General features: G+C 40.9%; 1 long non-coding RNA gene and 1 other non-coding gene across 2 annotated transcripts; both read left to right on the top strand.

The window, feature by feature from the left end:
- Positions 1-21,978, top strand: LOC143274295 (uncharacterized). The gene is made up of 3 exons (XR_013052862.1): positions 1-435; positions 759-846; positions 20,697-21,978. It is a non-coding gene; the product is annotated as an uncharacterized LOC143274295 (long non-coding RNA).
- LOC121826581 (U1 spliceosomal RNA) lies at positions 19,947-20,110 on the top strand. The gene has a single exon (XR_006068841.1). It is a non-coding gene; the product is annotated as a U1 spliceosomal RNA (small nuclear RNA).
- Positions 21,979-22,629: the final 651 nt, after the last annotated feature.

Raw genomic sequence — 22,629 nt, 5'->3', positions numbered from 1 at the left:
CACAGGTACATAAACAGCTGCATGTGGCAGTGTTCCAGTCAGTTCTGCATGGACACCCCCTTGTCCTCTGGTCAACTTTTTTGTGGTTTTGGTTACCGTGGTCAGCGATTGTCCAAAATACCAAATGGGAAATTCCAGTAACGAATAACTCGTAACAATAACTTGTTGTAAATGGTGGCCCGTTGTGGGTAGCGTGAGAAAATTTCGCAGTGTGAATCATCCCAGTCCAGAGCACCCACTCTGTGCACTACCTCCCTTCAGTCACATGGGAGCCAGCCTGTCTACCACATCACCTGGTACAGTACAACGCTTTGGTTCAACTAACTCAAAAGCCCAGAAGGACAAGACCAATGTGATGCTGCCAACCTGGAAAAGCCTAAGAAGCCACACAGCACTTCTTGTTAAATGATGCCTTCCATCACCATAGGAAGAAGGGTAAGCATGCTCGAATAATCTGTTATTGGGGGGAAAGACTTTCATTACGCTACACTGTACAGTGATGTGTTTCAGTACCAGGCTGAGGAAGGGTGGAATCGATATGGATAAACTTGATTATAAATTTGACAGGATTTAGAATCTCCAGGGAAACAGATCACGGTTGTAGGATACTTTCTAGATTAGATTTATTAAGGTGGCAAGACCCACTTCAAATATGGTTGGGACCATTCTATGGACTTGGGTCCCAAACCAGGAAAAAAAAAAAGAAGGTGGGGGATTGCTGAGCAGCAGCATTCATGACTCCTGCTTCCCGACTGTAGATTCACTGTCTCAGAGTCCTGTTGCTGTGCTCTGCTCTACCCGGAACAGTGAGCCAAGACAAAGCCTCCCCTCCTTAAATTGCTTCTGGTAGGTATTTTGCTACACAGCAACAAAATAAGTTAACTAATGCACACATCGAGCAAATACCTTCAACAATTTCTAATTGCTTTAGAAGATTTATTTTTATTAGTGTGTTATGTGTATGAGTGAATACTATGTACATGCAGGTGCCTAATGAGGCCAGAAAACGGCACTGGATTTCTTGGAGCTGAGATGACCTACCTGACGTGGATGCTGGGAACTGGACTCAGGCCTTCTGGAAGAGCAGCAAGGGCTCTTAGCTGCTAAGCTGTCTCCCCAAGGTCTCACTTGAAGCCTAGGCTGGCTTTGAACTCATTAAGTAGCTATGTTGTAGCCACAGCTCCAAGCTGTGATCCTCCTTCCTCAGCCTCCTGAATGTTAGAATTACGAGTTTGTGCTGCCATGCCTGAGGACCAGGATTAAAATTCAGTTTCTTGTTGAATTAAGTAAGACTCAAGACCCAGTGTACCTGCCCCTCCCCGCACCCCCCCCCTCCTGTGGACCAGTTTGCTGTCTCAGCTCTAGTACCTGGGTCTGTCTTATGCACTGAACTGACCAGGCTTGCAGGTGGCCTGGGGCTAGGTCTGTCCTCTGGAATTTTATGAATTATGATAAGACAAGCATTCAGAACCTACACCCACATCAGATGATAGTGATGAGCTAGAAAGCCTGGTGAGTCTTTCAAAGAAGTTCCATTCCCCACAACTTCTCCCTGTGGATTCTAAATCCCCTTTGCATATTCTCTTAGTCTTTGCAATGCTAATGCTAATGTGGACGAGGAAGTCATATTGCCATCTTCTAGATTAGAAAATGAAAACTTGGCATTCTGATTTGCATAGGGACATATGCTCCTAACGCCCACCTTGTTATTAGCAGGTTGGTTTTTGCTTAATTATCTATCAAAGGTTGTAAGTACTGGCCGAGCATGCTTCCTCTGGTCTTCAGAATCAGAAGCGGTCCAAAGTCTGAAACTATGTGAATGTCAACATAATTGCTGCAAAACCGAAACTTTATTTCATGAACAAAAGTATTAAAAAGTATTGTATAAGATATTTTCCGACTTTGTGTCTAGGGTTTGTAAGAAACATAAATGAATTTTGTCTTTCCAGTGCTCAAGTTTAGCATTTGGCTTTACTCTAAACATATTATATATGCACACATACTAAAAAATCTGAACTCCGAAGCAGTCTGGTCCCAGACGTGTTGATGAAGTGCCCGCAACTTGTCACATGACAGGGGCACTGTTTGGAGCCACACACACTTCTGACATCACAGTCTCAAAGCCTCTGCTGTTTCCTAACTCTCTTTTCCATGTGAATGAAAAAGTAATCAAAACATACATATAACAATAAGTGAAGCCAAAGGCAGCCCCTGGCTTGGGGAGTCCTGACTTTCTTGGGTCTGGGCAGCCCCTTCCACAATTCGGTACCACTCATCGTAAGGCGACCTTGAGAAGGAAAAGTGTGCTGTCGCAGCCACAGAAATGGCCTTGACAGAGAGGAGGGCAGAGTTCAAGGGATGAGGCTTTAGTGGGAGGAGCAGAGATAACCTTTGACTCCATTTGGATGCTGACAGGAAAGTCAGACACATAACCACTTCTATGGTGAATTCAGAGCGTTTCTGTGTTTGCTAAGAGGATACTGCGTAGCATAACAAAATAATTTACCCAACAAAATTATTCTTTTTCTATTTTAATTTTACAAGATCACATTAGAAATTGGTAATTTTTAATAAAATGACAATGTAATTACATGAAAACATATTATTTTAAAGAGATCCATACTAAAGTGAATAGATTAGCTTTAACATACACAACAATAGTAAAACAAGTCGTTACAAATGAATATTTGAGCGATAATAACAACCACAAAAGTATATTAAGCAATTGGGTAAAACCTTGTTAATCACAGAATTTGGGTGGCAGATAAGTGGGAATTCATTTATATTATACTATATACTAACTAGTATGCAGTTTGTATATTCCTGACATTCCCCATAATAAAGTTTAAAATAAATCAAAATTCTAAGAAAATGTACAGAGAAGGCGAAATTATTTCTAACATTCTCAAGCTGACCTTTAATGCTGCAGGCCACAGGAATATATCATAAGAATTCAGCTGGTTATGGCAAAGTCACTACCTGGAGGAATCAGGGAATTCCTCCAGAGGAAGCCAAATCCCAAGGAGTTTTTGGTGTTACTTGGCTTGTTATATATCAGCTGTCTTCTGTTATGAAAATCATGTGTGCCTTCATAGTTTTCCCAATTGACTTTTCCCTAAGAAGGGCTAACAATGTGGACTGATCACTCTGTAGACATAGACATTCCAGGCATTTCGAGAACAGCCTCAGGAAAGGCTTTCTCTGGAATCAGATATCTCCCCTAGCCACTTTCAAGGACTAAAGGAGACACCACCCAGGTGGTCGCCCAATTTCCGAGGACTAACAGTGATAACAACCCACAGGCGAGTCTCCTGATTTAAGGTAAATTCCACAAAGGGACACCGCCTAGGTCAGGTAGACATTAAGTAATAGCTTTATACAATTTAGCTCGGACCTTCCCTTTATATACCGGGACTTCCAGGGCAGAAGGGAGGGGAGAAGAGAAAAGAGAATGGAAGAACTAGATGGGTAAGAACTTGAGAGGAACAAACTGAGATGAGGAAGAACTAGATTGAAGGGCTAGAAAAGAGTACTAGAGGAACAAGATGGAAGATGAGGAAGAGCCAGATGGAGAATAACAAGATGAGGAAGAGTCAGATGAGAGAGAAGGAGACGGGAGAGGAGCTGATAGGGGAAAGAACTAGATAGATGAGAACCTAGAAGGGACAGAACTAGATGAAGGAATTAAGATAGAACCTAGAGGGGACAGTAGATAAATATAGAGAAATCAAGCAAGAAAGGAGCTAGACATGAGAGCAGAATAGAAGCTGTGTAGAGAGAGAACTATCACAGAATTAATAAAGTGTATGAACTAGGAGTCTCGTGTACATAGATTCATTTCTTTTCATCAAAAATTAACTATCAGCTGGTTGTAGATCCTTCCCAGACCCTGGGAGGGGAATATCGAGTGGCTGGACCCCCTTAGTCCCCGATACTTTAATTGGTCTTAATCTTTACTAAAATAAAGCTATAGCTTCAAGTTATATTACAGAACTTCAAGAAGGTTACTAAGCTCTCAGGACCCCAATTGTTAAGTCCTTTAAGTTGCTAGAAAGTGGTTAAAAATGACATGAAATTCAGCAAATAATGAGGAGGAGGGCAACTTGCCATAGCCTATTGTGGGTCCTAAGGTGCATAGTCTAAATCAGTGGTTCTCAGTCTTCCTAATGCCGCAACCCTTTAATATATTTCCTTATGCTGCGGTGAACCCCAACCATAAAATTATTTTGTTGCTACTTCATAACAGTAATTTTGCTACTGTTATAAATTATAATGTAAACATCTGATATGTAGGCTATCTGATGTGTGATCCCCCAAAAGGTGTCTTGACCCATAGGTTGAGAACTGCTGGAAAATCTGGGATTTTTTTGGCTTAAAAAAAAAAAGCATCCAAAATAGGAAGGAAAAAATACATTGGTATTTGCTAAAAAATAATATAATGACGTATGATATGATCTATAAAATAAAACAATATGTAGCAATAAATTGTTACTATATACCTTAACTATTTTATGTACGACAACTGGTATGAACTCATGAGTATATGAGATAGATTCTGGGCCTCCAGCACCATGGCTCTATCAGTCTCTCTGTATGCCGCTGAGAAACTAGCCATTGACATGTGACCCCCAGCCTTCTTTCTGCAGGTAAGTCAGACCAGGCTGTGCTGTGCTGTGGTAACAAATCACTTGCTCAACCAAGCAGTAGTCCTCTATGTCTTTCATGTCACTGATATTGTGAAACAGACACTAGTTATACAGCTGCCAAGTTGCTACAACAGAATAGGGAAGAACCGGAAGGAGATCTGGCCTGGAAATAACCATGCATCCCATTTACACATTTGCCCATTGTTTAGAACTTGTGTTAAATAAATGCCTCCTGGGAGAGTGAAAGAGACACAGTTAGGGCATTGCACAGTCCTGGCTCAGGTAAGAATATGACAAATAGGCTCCCTATCTATACCTGAACATGCTGTAACTTCTCTCTGGAAAAATCCAGGAGGCTTCAGAGAGATGTGCTGTTTATGATGGATCTCCTAGAGGAAAGAGCAGCTGGAAAAGCCCTGTTGAGAGTGGAGATACCATGTAGATGATGCAACAAAGAGAGTACTAGATGGGCTAGAAGTCTGTTTGCCAGACAGACTAGGAAGCCATGGAGGATGACGTCACATCTTCACTAGTCATTCAGGGACAGCTGCACACTAAGGGATTTTAGGCTACAGTTAAAGTCTTTGAAACTTGAATTGACAGAGAGAAGAATCATCTAACCATGCCGTACTGTGGATGAAAATTTCTTACACAGTGGTAGAGGAGATTTCCCATCATATTCATGTAGGTAAAGGAACCAGGACTTCAGGATTCCTGAGTCATAGATCAGATTATATGCAGCAACCCCTGTGAGGGCATGCATTTAGATGATTCATCTGGAAATGCTGCACAGAATAGATATAGTGATGGTTTAGAAAATTTTACACGCTCTTTTTTTTCCTAAAGGAAAGGGGAAAACCTTTGAATGAGGCCAGTTACTGAGAGGAATGGAGAACTGTATGACCAGATTCCATGTTTGAAACCAGTTCTTTGGCTAAAGTGTTGTGGTTGCTGGCTGGGTGCTGCAGTCTTTCTTACGCTTCCCCTCTGCTGTGCTGTGAGGAGAGACTGAGAGTCTGGTTGGGTGGGAACATCCAACTCTTTCGTGGGAAGGAAGATATTTCCATGCTCCTGTGGCCATACATACAGTCATGTCAACCATCTTCACACTAGTAAAAAAACAACAAAACCCCACACGGCTTTGGTTACTATTTATCTGTCTTCTCTATTTCCTATCTTACTTGATCTAACCCAGAAGAAGGGTGGTTGTTTATTACCTTCATCTAACTGTGGTGATGGAGGAGAGACTGTTGAAGGAGAATCCTAGAAGTTTGGACTCTCGACCACCCAGGTCAGCTTCTTTTAGTGAGGAGAAAATGAACTGAGCTCCCAAAAGTTTGAAATAGCTGAGGTCATAATTGCAGTTGAGTTGTGTAGGATCTAGTTCATGGATCTTTCTCCTACTTGATTATGGGTTAGATAGTGTTGGGAAAACAACGACCTATAAAACAAACATGGATAAGAAGCCAGCTGGCAAGGCTTGGTCATACATGTCTTTAATCTCAGCACTCCTGAGGTTGAGGCAGGAGGTTTGTGTGTTCAATGCCAACCTGGGCTATATAGTAACACCCTGTCTTAAAACAAAAACAAAGCAGCAGCAATAGAAAGAAGCCAGCAGCATGAGTAATTGGAAGTGGAAGGTTAGGGTGAGAGTATATTGGACGTAGGACATAGAAAAGCCATCCTGATCGACCAGAAACCTCTCCCTATTGATTAGCTTTTTTTGGTGTTGGAAGGTGGTATGTGGGCTGATGGGAGAACAAAGCACCAGACCCTGCATGCAATAATACTAACCTACCAGTCAAGATGCTGCAACAGTGGTGACACTGTTTATTGTGTTAGTCAACTGTTGATTGGATTCGAGGCCTATGTCACAGGAGAGAATTCATGCCTGGAGCTCTAAACACGGTCAAAGCACATGGGCTGGGGAAGTCATAGGTCTAAGGGGAAAACTTTTGGTGTTTTACTAAATGGTCATGTTGCCAAATGCTTTTAAAATATCTATGTTTTTATTCATAGATGAATGTAACTCAACCTTGGTGGGAGAAGCTTCTCAAATTAGTGGGTGGTGGTTAATGCAGAGATTCAGAACTGTTCTAAGTGCTGAAAAGAAATGACTGTGAGCGTTCAGCAATAGGTGGTACATCTGTATGGACTATCCCCCCTCAAGGTGTGGAGAATACCTCAGCAGAGTGGGTAAAATGAATGTAAGAGGCAGAGGATGGGTAAGGGTACATGAAGTGCTGTCCTCTGGACATTGGCCTAGACTAGGGCAAGATTAAGCTACTTAAAAATCCAGACATGGAGGTGGGAAGGCTTCTTGAGCTTCCACCCTGGCTGAGGTTTAATGGAGCTCTTGGTTTAATGGCTGCCACAGGAGGAGAGCCACTTTTCTTTGAGGGGTGGTCTATGGTAGGTTGTCCGTGTACCAGTAGATAATCGTACACTAACTGGACTCAGTGGATTGTTAGAAGCAGGGGGAAGGGAACTTGAAGTGGGAGGCCAGGTAGAGATTAAGAGAGGAACTGGGGTGTATGTTTAAGATATATACATCCTTTGAAAATGTGAGTAAAGATATATAGCGCATGTAGAAATATTGGTAAATATATTTTATTACTTAAAATAAAAATTTTGGACCACTTGGAGCTTGGCGTGTGGTGTGAAGTGAGTATGCTGTCATGGCATAGTCCATTGGAAAGACCATCATTCATCCTCACTGATTTGAAATACCACCCATGTGCCACGTCACCCCTTACATATGCCAAGAGCTGTTTCTGAGTTTCCTTTCCGTCCTGTCTGAATATATATTAGCCCATTCCACTTCATTGTAGGTAAGATTTGATTTCACATGAAAATCAACATGGACAAAAATCAGGCACTGAAATCTAAACTACCCGGGTTTGAACCCAGGGTGCATCTTGTGGATTTATGCTCTCCTCCCTGCCTCCCCAGGAAGTGATCATGTCTCTTTGAACTTTGTTTTACTCTTCCGGAAAATGATAAGGACTCTCTCTACCTCCCAGAATTACCTTGGGTCAGAGAACATACATGTCATTGACCACTCTGCTGCACAAAGGTAGGGAAGCACTACCGTTGAGACAGCTCTGAGTGGAAAGGTGTGATGTGTAGGAACAGAGGGCACCTGTCATCACAAACAAACAAACACACAAACAAACAAACAAACACACACACACACAAACAAACAAACAAACAAAAAAGAGTCCTAATTTTGACCCTATGCTTCCATTTTCCCATCTATCATTCTGTGTTAATGCCTACTTGCTGGGAGAGGTGAGCCTAAAACTGTTTTGCCTGTACTGTATGAGCCTTGGCCTGATTTTCGCTTGATGGGGCAAAGGTAGATATACCATATGGAGTTGATGCTGAACTGGGAATTAACTAAAAAAGCGATTGAAATTTGTACATTGACTTAGGAAAGCTAAACCTTAACATTTCATAAATATATGTACTTTGCAATTTATAGTACAATGGCCTCCTGGAGAGGATTATAACGTGCTAATAATTTTTATTATCTGACGCCACCTGGCGTCTTTTGAAAGTTACTACAACCTACATTTGTGAGGGTTTTTTTATTTGCGTGCCAGGTAGGTCATGCTATTGGAGTTGGAGCTTGTGATTCTCCTGCCTCAGCTAAAATCACAGCCATGTGTTCACCAGGCCTGGCTTATCCTTGGGGATTTTTAGTGAAAATGAAAAACATAGCTAATATTTTGTAGGCTTTTTTTTTCTGTGCTAGTCACATGTAAAAATCTGTTGTGTTTGTTTGCATGTTACTGAACTAATCCAATAAATACTTATTGAGAAATGTCTGTGTTCCAGTAAATTAGGTAGTATGTGATGTTATCGTCATGGCATCTATCTTGGTGAGTTTTAATGTTCTCCCATAAGATTCAGTGAGTTCAGGTTCTATCCACCGGGCGGGTCCCCTTCTAGCCCCACCGGGAGGGATCCCCTTTTCCAAGCCCCCCAGCAGCCCCTGCAATCTCCGCGCCCTGCCCCCACGCCCATCTGCCCGAGACCCCAGCCACTTCCTGAGACTTAGAGACCGGCCTCCAGCTCCCATCCTGCCCCCGACTTCCCTTCTGGACCAGAGGTGAGTATCCGGGTCCAACCCGGACCCCATCCCTGGGCACCAGCCACTCCGGGAAGACCTGCCCAACTTGGCCACAGGCTTTGGCCACCGGGCAGGTCCCCTTCTAGCCCCACCGGGAGGGATCCCCTTTTCCAAGCCCCCGGCAGCCCCTGCAATCTCCGTGCCCTGCCCCCACGCCCATCTGCCCGAGACCCCAACCACTTCCTGAGACTTAGAGACCGGCCCCCAGCTCCCATCCTGCCCCCGACTTCCCTTCTGGACCAGAGAGTTGGACAAGAGAACTCCCTTTTGGACAAGAGAGAGAGACTTCCTGAATCTGTCAGCTCTTTCTGAAACAAGTACACTGATAAGACCAAGAAGGAACCACAAGGAGATGGGCAGACGTCAAGGCAGAAGTACATACAACAAATGAAGAGCAATACAGCATCACCAGAACCTAGCCCGCCTCCAACATCTAGACCTGAACATCAAAAATTGGAAGAAGCAGAAGAAAGTAACCTTATGAGTAACATCATGAAGAAGGTAGATGCTTGTGTAGAGGAAAAGACAAGAAAATTGGAAGAACGCTGTAAACAACTAGAGGAAAGGGCACACAAATTAGAAGAAAACAATAAAGCTCTGCAAGAAAACAATAAAGTCCTGGAAGAAAACAATAAAATCCTGCAAGAAAACAATAAAGTACTGGAAGAAAACAATAAAGCACTGAAAGAAAATCATGAAAAAGCAATGAAACAAACAAAGGAAACAGTCCAAGAACTGAGAAGGGAAATTGAAAAAATGAAGAAGACACAAACAGAGGGAATGCTGGAAATAGAAAACCTGAGTAAAAGATCGGGAACTTCAGATGCAAGTATAACCAACAGATTGCAAGAGATGGAAAAGAGGATTTCTGGCATTGGAGATACAGTAGAAGAAATAGTTTCATCAGTTGAAGGAAACACTAAAGCCAACAAAATCATGAGCCAAAATGTCCAAGAAATTTGGGACACCATGAAAAGGCCAAACCTACGAATTATAGGGATAGAAGAAGGTGAAGAATACCAACTCAAAGGAACAGAAAATATATTCAACAAAATTATAGAAGAAAACTTTCCCAACTTAAAGAAGGAAATGCCTATGAAGATACAAGAAGCCTATAGAACACCAAACAGAATAGACCCCCCAAAAAAGTCCCCTCGACACATAATAATTAAACAACTAAATGTACAGAATAAAGAAAGAATATTAAGAGCAGCCAAGGAAAAAGGCCAAGTGACCTATAAAGGTAAACCCATCAGAATAACACCCGATTTCTCAATGGAGACTTTGAAAGCCAGAAGGACCTGGACAGATGTAATGCAGACACTAAGAGACCATGGATGTCAGCCCAGACTAATATACCCAGCAAAACTTTCAATCATCATAGACGGAAGGAACAAGACATTCGAAGACAAAGCCAGATTTAAACAATACCTATCCACAAACCCAGCCCTACAGAAAGCACTAGAAGGAAAATTCCAACCGAGGGAAGTCAGATACACACTCGAAAACACAGGCAATAGATAAAGCCACAACAGTAAACCCCAAAGAAGAGAAGTACACACACACTACCACCAAAAATAACAGGGATGAAGAATTACTTGTCATTAATATCCCTTAATATCAACAGACTTAATTCACCTATAAAAAGACATAGACTTACAGAATGGATACGAAAGCAGGACCCATCTTTCTGCTGCATACAAGAAACACATCTCAAATTCAAAGACAGACACTACCTAAGAATAAAAGTCTGGGAAAAGACTTTCCAATCAAATGGTCTTAAGAAACAAGCAGGGGTAGCCATCCTGATATCCAACAAAATAGACTTCAAACTAAAATCAATCAAAAGAGATCAAGAAGGACATTACATACTCATCACAGGAAAGATCCACCAAGATGAAGTTTCAATTCTGAACATTTATGCCCCAAACACAAGGGCACCCACATATGTAAAAAAAACATTACTAAAGCTTAAACCACATATAAAACCCCACACATTAATAGTGGGAGATCTCAACACCCCACTTTCACCACTGGACAGATCTCCCAAATCGAAACTTAACAGAGAAATAAAGGACTTAACTGATGTCATGACCCAATTGGACCTAATAGATATCTATAGAACATTCCATCCTAACAAGAAAGAATATACCTTCTTCTCAGCACCCCATGGAACTTTCTCTAAAATCGACCACATACTTGGCCACAAAGCAAATCTCAACAGATACAAAACAATTAGAATAACCTCCTGTGTTCTCTCAGACCACCATGGTTTAAAGTTAGATCTCAACAACAACAAAAACTACAGAAAACCTACAATCTCATGGAAACTGAATAATGCTCAACTGAATCACCAATGGGTTAAGGAAGAAATAAAGAAAGAAATTAAAGACTTCCTAGAGATCAATGAAAATAAAGACACCACATACCCAAACTTATGGGACACTATGAAAGCAGTGTTAAGAGGGAAATTCATAGCACTAAATGCCCACATAAAGAAGTTGGAGAAATCCCACACTAGTGACTTAACAGCACATCTGAAAGCTCTAGAACAAGAAGAAGCAAAGTCTCCCAGGAAGAATAGACGCCAGGAAATTATCAAAGTGAGAGGTGAAATTAATAAATTAGAAACTAAGAGAATAATACAAAAAATTAATGAAACAAAGAGTTGGTTCTTTGAGAAAATCAACAAGATAGACAAGCCCTTATCCAAACTAACCAAAAGACAGAGAGAGAGAATCCAAATCAACAAAATCAGAAATGAAAAGGGGGACATAACAACAGACATTGAGGAAATCCAGAGAATTATAAGGTCATATTTCAAAAACCTCTACTCCACAAAACTGGAAAACCTAAAAGAAATGGACATTTTTCTGGATAGGTACCACATACCTAAGTTAAATCAAGACCAGATAAACTATTTAAATAGTCCAATAACCACTAAGGAAATAGAAACAGTCACTAAAAGTCTCCCAACCAAAAAAAGCCCAGGTCCAGATGGTTTCAGCGCAGAATTCTACCAGATTTTCAAAGAAGAGTTAATACCAATACTCTCTAAATTGTTCCACATAATAGAAATAGAAGGAACATTACCAAACTCCTTCTATGAGGCTACAATTACCCTGATTCCTAAACCAAACAAGGATGCTACAAAGAAAGAGAACTACAGACCGATCTCCCTCATGAACATTGATGCAAAAATACTCAATAAAATACTGGCAAACAGACTCCAAGAACACATCAGAACAATTATCCACCATGATCAAGTAGGCTTCATCCCAGGGATGCAAGGGTGGTTCAACATACGAAAGTCCATCAATGTAATACACCATATAAACAAACTCAAAGAAAAAAACCACATGATCATCTCACTAGATGCAGAAAAGGCATTTGACAAAATCCAACACCCCTTCATGATAAAAGTCTTGGAGCGATCAGGAATACAGGGAACATACCTAAACATAATAAAGGCATTATATAGCAAACCAACAGCCAACATCAAATTAAATGGAGAGAAACTCAAAGCAATTCCACTAAAATCAGGAACGAGGCAAGCCTGTCCACTCTCCCCATACTTATTCAATATAGTACTTGAAGTTCTAGCCAGAGCAATAAGACAACATAAGGAGATTAAGGGGATACAAATTGGAAAGGAAGAAGTCAAGCTTTCCCTATTTGCAGATGACATGATAGTATACTTGAGTGACCCCAAAGATTCCACCCAGGAATTGATAAAGCTTATAAACACCTTCAGCAACATAGCAGGATACAAGACCAACTCAAAAAAATCAGTAGCCCTCCTATATACAATGGACAAAGAAGCTGAGAAGGCAATTAGAGATACATCACCCTCTACAATAGCCAAAAATGACATAAAATACCTTGGGGTAACACTAACCAAGCAAGTGAAGGACCTATATGACAAGAACTTTAAGTCCCTGAAAAAAGAAATTGAAGAAGATGTCAGAAAATGGAAAGATCTCCCATGCTCATGGATAGGCAGGACCAACATAGTAAAAATGGCAATCTTACCAAAAGCAATCTACAGATTCAATGCAATCCCCATCAAAATACCAACACAATTCTTCACAGACCTGGAAAGAATAATACTCAACTTCATATGGAAAAATAAAAAACCCAGGATAGCTAAAAGAAACCTGTACAATAAAACAACTTCTGGAGGCATCACAATCCCTGACCTCAAGCTTTACTATAGAGCTACAGTAATAAAAACAGCTTGGTATTGGCATAAAAACCGACATATGGACCAATGGAATCGAATTGAAGACCCTGACATTAACCCACACACCTATGGACATATAATTTTCGACAAAGAAGCCAAAAGTGTACAATGGAAAAAAGAAAGCATCTTCAACAAATGGTGCTGGCATAACTGGATATCAACGTGTAGAAGGCTGCAAATAGATCCATATCTGTCACTGTGCACAAAACTTAAGTCCAAGTGGATCAAAGACCTCAACATAAATCCAGCTACTCTGAACCTGCTAGAAGAGAAAGTAGGAAATAGTCTTGAACGCATTGGCATAGGAGATCACTTCCTAAATATAACACCAGTAGTGCAGACACTGAGACAAACAATCAATCAATGGGACCTCTTGAAACTGAGAAGCTTCTGTAGAGCAAAGGATACGGTCAACAAGGCAAAGCGACAGCCTACAGAATGGGAAAAGATCTTCACCAACCCCACATGTGATAGAGGACTGATATCCAGAATATATAAGGAACTCAAGAAATTAGACATCAAAACGACCAACAGTCCAATTGAGAAATGGGCTTCAGAATTAAACAGAGAATTCTCAACAGAGGAAACCCAAATGGCTGAAAGACATTTAAGGAATTGCTCAACATCCCTAATCATCAGGGAAATGCAAATCAAAACAACTCTGAGATACCACCTTACGCCTGTCAGAATTGCTAAGATCAAAAACACTGAAGACACTTTATGCTGGAGAGGATGTGGAACTAGGGGAACTCTCCTCCACTGCTGGTGGTAATGCAAGCTTGTACAACCACTTTGGAAATCAATATGGCGCTTTCTTAGAAAATTGGGAATCAATCTCCCCCAAGACCCAGCTATACCACTCTTGGGCATATACCCAAGAAATGCTCAATCATACCACAAGAGCACTTGCTCAGCTATGTTCATATCAGCATTGTTTGTAATAGCCAAAACCTGGAAACAACCTAGATGCCCTTCAACTGAAGAATGGATAAATAAATTGTGGCACATATACACAATGGAATACTAATCAGCAGAGAAAAACAATGACATCATGAGGTTTGCAGGCAAATGGATGGATCTAGAAAAAATCATCCTGAGTGAGGTAACCCAGACTCAGAAAGACAAATATGGTATGTACTCACTCATAGGAAGATGCTAGATGTGGAACAAGGATGACTGGACTGCTACTCACATCACCAGTGAGGCTACCTGGAAAACGGGACCCCCAAAAAAGACACGGAGAAATGGACGAGATCTACATGAACAGCCTGGTCATGAGTGGGAACAATGAAGGGTGACGGTCGAGGGAAAGAGAGTGGGAGATCCCAGCTGGATCAAGAAAAGAGAGGGAGAACAAGGAATAGGAGACCATGGTAAATGAAGACCACATGAGAAGGGGAGGAAGCAGATAGCTAGGGAGGCCCACGGAGATCCACAAAGATACCCCTAAAAAAGACTGCTGGCAATGGTCGAGAGACGCCAGGAACTGACCTACTCTGGTGATGGGATGGCCAGACACCCTGATAGTTGTGCCATAAACCCCATCCAAGGACTGAGGAATCTGGATGCAGACATCCACGGCTGGGCCCCTGGTGGAGCACTGGGAGTCTAATTAGTGAGAAAGAAGAGGGTTTATATGAGCGAGAATTGTTGAAGCCAAGGTTGGATAAAGCACAGGGACAAATAACCAAATGAATGGAAGCACAGGATCTATGAACCAAAGGCTGAGGGGCCCCCAACTGGATCAGGCCCCCTGAATGGGTGAGACAGTCATTTGGCTTGATATGTTTGGGAGGCAGCTGTGCGTTGGTGCCGAGTCCTGGGCTCATTGCATGAGTTGGCTGTTTGAATCCTGGGACTTATGCAGGGACACTTGGCTCGGTCTGGGAGGGGGGGAATGGACCTGCCTGGACTGAGTCTACCAGGTCGATCCCGGTCCTCGGGGGAGACCTTGATCTGGAGGAGGTGGGAATGGCAGGTGGACTGGGGGGAGGGGGACGGGGGCGAGAAGGGGAGAACAGTGGAATCTGTGGCTATTATGTTGAACTGAATGGTGTTGTAAAATTAAAAAAAAAAAAGATTCAGTGAGTTGATGTGGATACCCAAGTTCACACAGCCAGAGATCCTTATGCTGGCCCACGAGACAGTTACCTCTCACTGTCTCTATATAGCAATACTCTACTCTAGATGACTTGTGTAGCGATTTTTACAAGATGGGCTATCCCAGGTAGCAATCTTTTCAATCATCTTTCAGTACAGTTGCGTTCTTTGGGCTGAATGGAAGATTCCATTTCATTTCTCTGTTGCTTCTTTGAAAGGTCTTTGGAGGTTGATCTCGGGTGGCAATCTTTATTCTTGACATGTTACCATTGACTTAGACTTTGTGTCACACCACTTGATGGAAACAATGAGCGCCTTAAGGTGTGTGACTTTGTACACTCCCTGTTGTAACACTGTCACGTTATTTTACACCTGCGTTTAGAACTCCACACACAACATAACGTTATCGTAAATTTTACTTCAAACGGCCATCTGTCTCTTACTATTAAGACAGGAAAACAAGGTGACAGCCGCCACATGTACCCACCTATCGAGTGCTTTGGGTCCTTCTGCTTTCTTGTATTTCACTTTTTCCAGTTATTATTATTACCATTACTTTTTGCATGCACGCATGCGTGCCTGAGTGCATGGGGAAGTCACAGGATGACTTAGTGGAGTTGCCTTTTTCCTTCCACCACGTGCTTGGGCTCCGGGGATCAGATCTTCAGGTTCGCATGGCACGCCCCTTTACTTGGAGAGCGAGCCCGCTTGTCAGACCTACCGTCTTGTGTTCGGTGTCATTTTCTTTCTTTCATTTGTGATCCAGGAATTTGATACCGCTCTCTCTAGTGAAAGTTTTCTTTTTAAAATCGATTTTCAAAGAATTTACCTTTTGGTTTCACTGTCTTTTCTCTGTTGTCTTCTACTCTAACCTTTGCTAGTTCCTTCCTTCTGTTCCCTCTATGCTTGGTTTTTCTCTTCTTTCCCCTGGTTTTAAGGCAGGAATTCAAGGGACTGCTCTGAGATTGTTTTTACTTTCAACTGGACATTTTCAACCATATTTTCCCTTCTCAATATTATTTTTGCTGAGTTTATGTCCTATGAGTTTAAATGTGCTGTGTCTTCGCTGTCCTTCAAGACAAAATGCTCTCTAGTTTCAATTTGGATTTCCCTCTTTAGCCGTTCACTATTTAGGAGTGCGTTGTTTAATTCCACACACTCCTGAGTTTCCCAGAGTTCTTTTTGTTATCAATTTCTAATGTCAGCGTGTTGCATTCTGAAGACATGCTTCATATTTTCTATTATTGTGTATTAAGGCTTGTTTTGTGGCCTTAACACACAATGTATCTTAGAGATCGTCTCTCACAATGCTACAATGTTTTCAAAGAAGAGTCTCTTCTAAAAGGTCTAGTTGGTCTGTAGGTGTCTTCAAGCCCCCAGTTTCCATGCTGATCTCTTGCCTAATTGTTCTATCCATTATTGAAAGGAGAGTGCTAGAGGTTCTACTATTGCTAATTTCCTATGTATCTCTCATTTCTGAAAATATTTGCTTCATGTATTTTGGTGTTCTGTTGTTAGGTGCATGAATGCTTATGGTTATTATATTTTCAGATGGCGTGAAAACCCCTCTGTTGTTTTAAAATATCCCTCTTTGTGAGCTGCAACATTCAGTTACGTGGGGTAGTTTTCTGTCATTGGTACAGCCATTCTACCTTTCTTATAGTTGTTGTCTGCATGATGTAGTTTTATGCTGTTTAATGGCTGGATACATTTGGAGAAATTTATCACTAGAGATTCCTGCATTCTGTGAACATCACGTGTGCATATACAAACACAGAATGGGTAGGCGAGTCATTTGGTGTGGCCTCAGTGCAATGAAGATGTGTGTGGCTGGCATGGCACTGTGTTCTGTTTCACATAGGTATAGTCCACAATGATAAAATGTATAATATCCTGCATACACAGTTGTTTATTATCACTATGAAGCATTATGTGCTGTATATAATTGTATGTTATACTTTTATCTATAGCTGGCAGTCTAGTAGGTTTGTTTACATAGCATCTCCACAAACATGTGATTAAAATGTTACGGTAAAGTGTTACAAAGACTAAGACATCATTAAGCAATAGAAAATTCTCACCTCCATTATAATCTTATGGGACCACTGATGTTTCAATAACTATCACTTCATTATGTAGCACATGACTATGTATTTTCCTTTTTACTTTTGATGTTGTTTTATGTATCTAGTTGTGTATCTGCCTGTGCATATGCACATGAGTGCCAGTTCCAGAGGGTGCAAAAGGGCACCCGGCTCCCTGGAGCTGCAGGTGGTTTGTGAGCTGCCCATTGTGGGTGCCGGGAACGAAATTTCTGCTTTAGTCTTTTATTCTCTTTCTGCTCCTGTTGAAATGATTATAGTTTGATTTTTTTCTCATTACATTAACATAATTAATCACATGGACTGATTTAAAATGTTAAACAAACTTTGCATTTTCATGATTATCCTTATTTGGTCATAAAATTACATTTATGTATTGCTTTATTATATTCCCTAGAATTTTGTCAAAGAGCTTTATATCTATATTTATGGGAAATATCTTAGTTTTTCTCTTTATAACGTGTTACATGTTTAATATCTGAGTAATTTTGTCATCATAGAATGAGTCAGCAAATGTTATTGTGCATTTAATATCTTTGTTTTTATAAAAGTGTTTTGCTAGGTAGTCTGGGATAGCCTTGAACTCATCAAATAGCCCAAACATCTTTCAACTCATGATCCTCCTGCTTCCATGTCTTGAGTACTGAGACCACAGGTGTGTGCCACTACTCCTGGACCACTTGGAATTTTTGAAAGTAGAATTGGCACTGTTTCCTCCCTAAAATTTTGTCAGAATTTACTTATGAAGTCTGACTTTGGGTGCTTTAAAAAATTGTTGTGACTTGTAAAGCATGGGTTTAGTTTACTCAGTAGATACAAGACTATTCATTTCACCTTCTTCCTCTAAACAAAGCTCCTTACGATGCTCTTTGTTTTTGTGAGCTGACCGCTCGGTTTGTTCAACTTTTCTGCAGTAGTTTGTATTCCATAGTCAACCATAACTATGGAGTGTATATAAACTATATATGTTTAATTGCTCCTTTTTATGTTACATTTTTAAAAGAGAAGTTGTAGGGCTGGAAGGATAGCTTGGCTGTCAATCATGAGTACTGCTCCTGCACAGGACCTTGGTTTGGTTCCTACCACCTCCATCAGGTGGCTCACAGATAACTTTCAGAGAATCTATGTCAACTCTTGGCTCCTTGGCCATCTGTGCCATCATCTGGGCACACACACCTAAACACAGGCACACAGATAAACACCTTTAAGTAGATGTCAGAGATTCAAATTTGTGAGGTTACCATGTCTTTATAAAAGGATATCGAGCAGCCCACTAGTGACAAGGTTTCAGTCCATGTTACAGTGTCAGAGGAAGGAATTTCATTGTGGGTTGTACAGCTGAACAACAGATAAAGGACTTGGTTTGCACTGATAAATAATGTTTGATGCAAACCAAACCCCAAACAAAAGCACAAACCAGTGACACATCCGAAGTTTACTTTTCACTCCTGGTCCATGCCAGACAAGGGAGACTGCATAAAGCATCGGACCAGGAGCATGCCTGTGGATGCTGTAGTCTTTGAGATATTATTACTTGATGAGGCAGAGGAAGAGAACTCAGAGAATTGGCCCCTAGCTCTTACATTTCTTATCCAGGAGTAACTGTGTACACTTATGTTTATATCCATTGGCAAAGCAAATCTCATTGCCATAGTTGATGCCAGTTGATGAGAAAATACAATCTGCTTGAGTTCTTAAGCGCAGGGGAAGTAGGGCTGGTGATACAGCTCAGTGGTAGTATACTTGTCCAGTATATGTAAGGGCCTTGGTTCAGTTCCCAAAGGTGCGAAGAATAAAAGATGGAGGGAATGGAACTGTTTGTATTGTTAGTGCTTCTGCCACATGGGGCATGCATATTGTATGTGTGTAGGTATCTAATGTGAAGTATAGGTTGGGGACCACTATTCACCTTTGTCTGTGGTGAAGTTGTCAGCAGTCACTAATGGTGACCAGGGTTTACTGGGCCCTATGCTCTTTCCTCCTTTGCCACACTGGTCCCCACCAGGTCTTCCTCACCCCCACAAGCACTCTAGTTCAAATGAAGTCAGTGGGTAGGAGGTAAAAAGTAAGATGTTGATTTTAAAGTTGACATTGCTGGATGTAGTAATCTTGGTTGGCAGTTATTCTCAAACATGTCATTTGGTTTCAATATTAATGATTGTGTAAACATCAATTTTAATTAATATTTCACGGATCTGGCAGTATTCTCCCATTGTCATTGAAATTAAAACAGTCTCCACGACCATGGCATGTCTTTTTAAAAAATTAACATGTTTCTTTGAAACAATGATCATACACCTAGGCAGAAACTACTGTTTGGATATGAGCCCCCCACCCCCATCTCCCTGCTTAAATCTTCCTGACAGGCTAAGTGCCAACTGCAGAAAATGCCACTTTGAAGGACACCATCTCTGCAGTGAATGCACTTATGGTTTCTGTCTGAGCAGGATGAGTCAGGTGCCTGGGAGGCTGACCACTATCCATCCTGAAGCCCCATAGGACATAAAAATGCAGCTGGGCGGTGGTGGCGCACGCCTTTAATCCCAGCACTCGGGAGGCAGAGCCAGGCGGATCTCTGTGAGTTCGAGGCCAGCCTTGGCTACCAAGTGAGCTCCAGGAAAGGCGCAAAGCTAAACAGAGAAACCCTGTCTCGAAAAACCAAAAAATAAATAAATAAATAAATAAATAAATAAATAAATAAATAAATAAATAAATAAAAAATACTTACCTGGCAGGGGAGATACCATGATCACGAAGGTGGTTTTCCCAGGGCGAGGCTTATCCATTGCACTCCAGATGTGCTGACCTCTGCGATTTCCCCAAATGCGGGAAACTCAACTGCATGATTTGTGGTAGTGGGGGACTGCATTTGCGCTCTCCCCTGTAAAAAAAAAATGCACAGCGATTTCTGAGATATGGGAAGGGTGTGGTAGCAGGAGCTTCTGTGTATGGGGTGGGGTAGGTAGCTCAGATGCATGGATTGGCTTAGAATTATGTTGGCAAAAACAGTGCCTGGTACAAGCAATACTCTCAATGCACACATTGAACAGCAGACTCAGGTAACTAAAATGATAAAGATCAAAATAAAAAAGCAAACACCACCCACAAAAGCAACAAAGGATTAGCAGGACCTAGATAAATTCTAAGAGGCTTCGCTGATATTGTTCACTCACTCTACTTTATTAATTTACTCTTCAGGGTCCTGTGTAGCCCAGGCTGGCTTTAAACTTGTGTTCCTCCCACCGTGGCCTCTCAAACAGCTGGAGTTGTTGGTGAGGTGCATGCCATAGTGAGGTGCATGGCACAAGCTTTGCTTGGCTGTTGTTATTGGTGGGTAGCTTATTACTTCTCAAGACAGAATACCCAATTAGACATTATTTACGTTGAGTGAGAATTTGCTTTTTCCTGTTTATTTTGTCAAATTGAAAGCTGTCCTTGCTGAATCTTTGTTGGTGGTTATTTGCTTTCAGGGCTTGAAACACATCATTCAATGCTTTTGTGGCTTTTAGGATTGCTGGTCAGAGGTCTGATGTGATTCTGCCTTTGGAAGTAAGTTGGTGTATTTCTCTCTGTAGTCGGACTTTTTCTGTCCCAGCAGCCACTCCCATATAACCGACACTTAATATTAATTATAAATGTTTGGTCAATAGCTCAGGCTGGTTACTAGCTAACTCTTACATTTTAAATTAACCCATATTTCTTATCTAAATTCTACCAAGTGACTCATGGCTTGTTACCTCATTTTCTACACATCCTGTTTCCTTTGCATCTGACTCTAGACTCCTCAGACTCTTCCCTTCCTCTTTCCATCATCTGCCTAGTCTGGCTCTCTCATCTAATCTCTTCTAGCCCAGCTATAGGCCAGTCAACTCTTTATTAACCAATGAGAGTAATACATATTTCCAGTGTACAAAGATGGTTCCATAGCATTTTTCTGTTTTTGTTTAATTAAAAAGGAAGGTTAGCTTTAACATAGTAAAATTGCATACAATAAAAATAGTAATCAGGTAAGAATCACAGTTATATCCAATCCATTTGTATTTGGCAAAATTAGAGAAAGTATTATTTATCTTATCTTTGTGAATCTAAATTTTATACCTAATTTACCTTTTATCATAACTAAGGAAAACTTTAAGTCGTATTATTTGGTCTTTAACTCCATCAAAGACCCCAGAGGGGTGAAATGTTACCTAACAACAGGGACATCAGGCTGCCTGGACAGTCACTGAAAGTTCTTTTGTAACATTGGGGCATCCAAGGCCTGGCATATCTGATAGACATTTTTGAGAAGTAGGGAATTATAGATGGAAGTTTCTGTCCCTCCTGGTCCCACAGCTGTTCAGTCCCAAATAAACACATGGAAGTCTATATTAAACCTGTTGCAACAATGGAATACTCATATTAACATCCCTCCAACCTCAGAAACAAATAATAAAACTAGCACATGTTTCTGAGAGAAATATTAGAAGATATTATTCTAATGAGTGGTCACCAGCCATCCATATTATACAAGAACAGGACACAACAACTGATGATCTTCCAAAGACACCAACAGCTCTACCTTTAAAATGGTTAACAGACAAGCCTGTATGGATTCAGCAATGGCCTTTAACAACAGAGAAACTCCAGGCTTTAGAAGGGCTGGTAGGAAAACAGTTAAATGCTCAGCATATTGAAGAATCAACCAGCCCTTGGAATTCTCCTGTATTTGTTATTAAAAAGAAATCTGGTAAATGGAGAATGGTAACAGACCTTAGAGTAATTAACAAGGTAATTCAGCCAATGGGCTCTCTAAAATCTGGGATTCCTTTGCCTACTCTGTTACCAAAAGGATGGCCTTTCATAGTTATTGATTTAAAAGACTGTTTCTTTTCAATACCCTTACAAGAAAAAGACAGAGAAAGATTTGCTTTCACAGTGCCTACTTATAATAATTCTCAACCAGTTAAAAGATTTCAATGGAGGGTCCTCCCACAGGGAATGTTGAATAGCCCAACTCTGTGCCAATATTTTGTACAACAGCCATTGGAAGTGATATGTAAAAAATTTCCTAAATCTATAATTTATTTTTATATGGATGATATTTTACTAGCTGACTCAAATGCAGATACTTTAGAAAGAATGTTTGAAGAAGTAAAGAAAATTTTGCCTTGCTGGGGATTACAAATTTCTCCTGAAAAGATACAACAAGGAGATTCTATTAATTATTTAGGATATAAAATAGAACTACAAAAAATTAGACCCCAAAAGGTGCAAATTAGGAGAGATAGACTACAGACTCTTAATGACTTGCAAAGATTATTTGGAGACATTTCTCATCTATGAACTATTGTTGGGGTAAAAAATGATGAACTGACTAATTTGTTCAAAACCTTAGAAGGTGACAAGGACTTAAATAGTCCA

This window comes from Peromyscus maniculatus, chromosome 7, assembly GCF_049852395.1.
Source record: "Peromyscus maniculatus bairdii isolate BWxNUB_F1_BW_parent chromosome 7, HU_Pman_BW_mat_3.1, whole genome shotgun sequence".
NCBI classification, from domain to species: Eukaryota; Metazoa; Chordata; class Mammalia; order Rodentia; family Cricetidae; genus Peromyscus; species Peromyscus maniculatus.
Note: the sequence above shows the minus strand (reverse complement) of the source record. Positions and strands in the feature narration are given on the sequence as shown.